The sequence below is a fragment of the Olea europaea genome, chromosome 4 (assembly GCF_002742605.1).
Source record: "Olea europaea var. sylvestris chromosome 4, O_europaea_v1, whole genome shotgun sequence".
NCBI classification, from domain to species: Eukaryota; Viridiplantae; Streptophyta; class Magnoliopsida; order Lamiales; family Oleaceae; genus Olea; species Olea europaea.
Genome location: NC_036240.1, coordinates 17048002 through 17053239, shown reverse-complemented (window position 1 = coordinate 17053239; position 5238 = coordinate 17048002).

Here is a 5238-nt window from a genome sequence, read left to right as displayed (position 1 = left end):
GTTATTGAAGAAAGCAAGGATTTAGATACAATTAAGATAGAAGAACTCGTAGGATCCCTTCAAACCTATGATCACAATCGAGGAAAAACAAATCTATAGCCCTAAACACTGTTAGGGAAGGGGAGTCTGAGTCATCTGACGTAGAAACTCTTAGAGATAAGGAGATTACCTACTTTGTGAAAAAAAATCCAAAAAGTCTTAAAGGGCAAAAAATGGCCTCAAGAGAAAAGGAGAGGATCCCTTAGTAAATTGCAAAGAGAGAAGGATGATAAATCAACTGCTAGGAATCCTGGTAAGAAATCTCAAGTGGTTAGATGTCATGAGTGTTAGGGATTTGGGCACTATAGAAATGAATGTCCTAACTTTAAGAAAAATCTAAATAATGGGAATATGAAGGTATTAGCTGTGTCCTTGACTGATGATGATTCTAATTTAAGTGAACAAAGTGATTCCTCAAGCAATGAGGAGGAAAAGGGCTATATGACTTTTGTATCTACTGTCAAGAGCGAGTCAGACAAGGAGAGTGAGAAGGTTGAGGAGGAAGTGGAGAGTAACAAGTTCGGTGATGATTCGAAGGATGAAACGAATAAACATGAGGCTTATCAACTTCTGTGTAAGGAAAGTCTCAAGATCAAAAAGGTAAATAAAGCCCTATTCAAGAAGGGAGACGAGCTTGAGAGAGAAGGAGAAAATCGCCTATGATCTTCAAGTCTTATCTAAGAATCTCAGTGAGTTGAAGTGTGTCAATGAGAAATTAGAGGACAGGGTCAAGACATTAACTTGTGAATTAGAGAAATCCAGCACTCAACTATAGTCATCTGTGAGTGGAACTAAGAAACTAGACGATCTATTAGGAATGAACAAACCAGCTGGAAATAGGCAAGGTCTAGGATTTGTGAAGAGTGCTAGCAATGTGTCTAGTTTATCCAAGACCACATTTGTCCCCGCTTCCAACAGATCTAATGTTTCAACAAATCCAGAATCCAAAGACAAAAATTTCATTGGACTGAAGGCCACTAGAGCTCATAAGATTTCTACACCTAATTTTCATGATCAACACTCACGTATATCTGAACCTAGGTTCATACCCACTTGTCATCACTGTGGTGCCTTAGGCCACACGAGACCTAGGTGTCGAAAGTTAGCAAATAGGAATCGAAGTCAGGATATCCCTAGTCAAGTGAATTTCCTTTCAAATCAGGTTAGCCACTTAACTGAGATGGTAACAAGGTTGACTAGGATCACCTTGACCTCGAGAAAAGTTTGGGTAAAGAAATCTGATGTGGGTGAGTATACTGAGAATCTAAAATGTTTTGTTGCTCATGTTGCATATAAGGCTCAAAATATATGCATGTGGTATCTTGATAGTGCTTGTTCTAGACACACGTGTGGTAACAAGGCCTTATTCTTTACCTTTGATGACTACAACGGCGGTATAGTTACCTTTGGGGACGGAGCTACGACACCTATCCGAGGTAAAGGCTCCATCACCATTGCTGGGCTTCCTATAATATCCAATGTACTTTATGTAGAGGGTCTTAAGTCCAACTTATTGAGCATTAGTCAAATCTGTGATGCTGACTATGAAGCGAGTTTTGTCCAAAAGAGATGCACTGTTTATGACGCTTCTGGTGGTGCTGTTCTTGAAGGTATTAGAACATCTGATAACTGTTATGGAGTTTTTCCAAACTCGAACTATGTATACAGTAGTGCTAAAATTGATATGTCTGAATTTTGGCATCAAAGACTCAGTAATGTTAACTACAGAAGTCTGTCTAAATTGGTCAAAAATAAGTTTGTCTATGGTTTACCTAAAATTGATCAAAGTGAGAATACTGTGTACAAGCCATGTCAACAAGGAAAGCAACTCAGGATAAGCCATAAACAAACCTCGAAAATCTTGACGAATAGACCCCTAGAGCTTCTCCATATGGATCTAACGGGACCATCTATGGTAGAGAGCCTAGGAGGCAAATGGTATATCCTGGTTGTGGTAGATGATTTTTCTAGATACACCTGGATTGATCTGTTAAGAGAAAAATCTGAGACGGGTGATCTGGTTAAGTCCTTATGTAAAAGACTCAAAGTTGAACAAAATCTTCCTTTTTCTACAGTTCGAAGTGATCATGGGAAAGAATTTGAAAACTTCAATCTAGAAAACTTCTGTTTGGAGGAGGGGATTAAGCATGAGTTCTCCTCACCAATCACTCCACAACAAAATGGAGTTGTTGAGAGGAAGAATAGAGTGCTTCAAGAAATGGTTAGGGCCATGCTTCATGGCAAGGATTTAGCAATGCATTTCTGGGGTGAAGCTATTAACACCGCGTGCCACATAGTAAATAGGGTATACTTGAGAACGAAATCAGACAAGGCTCCCTATGAGATCTGGAAAGGCAAGAAGCCTACTGTTAAATACTTTCGGGTGTTTGGCAGCAAGTGTTACATTCTGAGGGATAGAGAAAATCTAGGCAAGTTTGATTCCAAAAGTGATGATGAGATTTTTTTAGGATATTCTAAGAACAGTAAAGCATACCGAGTTTACAACTTGCGTACTCAGAGTGTCTTGGAATCTGTAAATGTTGTTATTGACGATGCCTTTACTGAGGGAGAGAGTGCTGAAAATGGGGTTGACATAGAAGATCTAAGTGAAGATCAAGGAGCCACTGCTGAAAATAAAGAGCAATCAATTCCAAATCTCCACGCTCATCAGAAAATATATCTGAACAGGGTCTACCAAATTGGGATTAGTCTAAGCTTCCCAGAGAACCATCTTCCAGGGTCAAATCTAATCATCCTAAGGTTAACATCATTGGGGATTTAGATGAAGATATGAGGAGGTTTCGAAAGAGAGTTCTAAATAACCTAACATAGACTAGCTATGTATCCCAGATTGAGCCTAAGAAAGTAGAAGACGCCCTTAGAGATGAATGATGGGTAAATGCCATGCATGAGGAGCTTAATCAATTCGTTCAAAATAATGTTTGGAATCTAGTTCCTAGGCCTAATAACTGTAATGTGATAGGTACTAAGTGGATTTTTAAGAACAAAATCGATGACCAAGGTACTATAACTAGAAATAAGGCTAGACTAGTTGCCCAGGGGTACACTCAGGTGGAAGGGGTAGATTTTGATGAGACTTTTGCCCTAGTTGCTCGTCTTGAGTCCATTCGTATTCTTCTTGCGGTTACATGTACCTTAGGGTTCAAACTATATCAAATGGATGTCAAGAGTGCATTCTTGAATGGAATACTTCAAGAAGAGGTGTATGTTGAATAGCCGAAAGGATTCTTTGACCCTAAGTTTCCTCATTATGTCTACAAACTAAATAAAGCACTGTATGGTCTGAAATAAGCTCCTAGAGCTTGGTATGACAGACTCACAACTTACCTCATTGAGCATGGGTTCTCATGAGGTGGTACTGACAGAACCTTATTCATTAGACATGTTGAAGAAACTATCACTGTCGCTCAGATCTATGTCGATGACATCATTTTTGGCTCTCTCATTGACTCCCTTGCTCTTGAATTTGCTGAATGCATGAAACAAGAATTTGAAATGAGCATGGTTGGAGAGCTAAGTTACTTCCTTGGTCTTCAAGTAAACCAAACTGATTGTGGGCTGTTTATCTCTCAATTAAAATATGCCAAAAACCATGTGAAGAGATTTGACTTGGACAGTAAGAAACACACAAGGACACCCATGAGCACAAATGTTAGGTTAGGACATGATCCTACAGGTAAGAGTGTTGATCAGACTATGTATAGGAGCATGATAGGCAGTCTACTATATCTTACCGCCAGTAGACCTGACATTGCATTTAGTGTTGGTGTATGTGCTAGATTTCAAGCTGATCCTAAGGAGTCCTATCTAGGTACAATGATGTGCATTATTAGATATGTCAATGGGATAGTAGATCATAGGATCTTGTATTCCAGAGAGTCCAATCTAGAAATAGCTGGCTATTCTGATGCATATTGGGTCGAAAACGTTGACGATAGAAAAAGTACCTCGGGTGGATGTTTCTATGTTGGTTCTAATCTTGTCTAATGGATGAGTAAGAAATAAAACTCAGCTCCTTGTCCACAGCCGAGTCAAAATACATTGCAGCTGGTAGCTGTTGCACTCAACTGCTTTGGATGAAGCAAATGCTGAGTGACTTTGGGATAAATCAGGGTACTATGACTGTTTTCTGTGACAATACTAATTCTATCAACATATCAAAAAATCATGTTCAGCATTTTAGGACCAAACACATTGACATTCGTCATCACTTTATTCGAGAGCTAGTTGAGTCCAATGTGATATCTCTTGAACACATCTCTACTGAAAATCAACTTGCCGATCTGTTCACTAAACCTCTAGATGGGTTTAGATTCGAGTCACTTAAGAAGGCTGTTGGCATCTGTATTCCTCCTTGATCGTCTTCATAGATGCATACATTTTTTTCTGCATTCATTACATTACCTCTTTGTGTTCATTTGCATCTGTCTTTCATTTTTTTAATATAATAATAAAATAATAAAATAAAATAATAATAATAAAAATAAAAATAAGGGGGGATTGATAATCACGTGTCATTTTTGCATTGTAGTTATTCACTCGGAGTTGCAATTTGAAATCAAATGTGCGTTCTACACATGATTAGTTTCTAATTCCCATCACTTATCATGAGTCTGTATGGAGTACTTAGTATATGTCACTTCATATTATATTTGCACAACACACACTAGGACCGTGTGAGTGAGTCTTGACCGCATGTGTGAGACTTGGGATGGTTATCATCTGCCGTTGAGTAGACATTGGATTTGAATTGATCTTGGACTAGATGACCTAACTTCTGGTGTACCCCTGAGTGTTTCCATAGAGTATTTATTATATCACATCTTATAACTATCTTTGGAGCCTAGATGACTCGAGCAATTAAGTTTGAGGGGTTTCTTATAACTTGGTGCCCTAAAACTAACTGGTTTGGGAGTCATCGACCCAGCATTCGTTATAGGGGTCTTCTTAGTAGCTTAATGGAGATGGGATTGCACGTAAGATTTAAAAAAAGAATTATCGAGATCCTTAATGACAGGGGGAGAAAGAACAGTTTTACACCATATTTTGACGAAGTATAGGTCCTAGTGGCATTGGATTTGACCTTCAAACATCTAAGTGTTGACTCCAACGTCGGTGATTTGGCTGTCTCTTCTCACAAATTTAAGGTTTTGAGTCTTACTTGCTTGGAATGAGTGC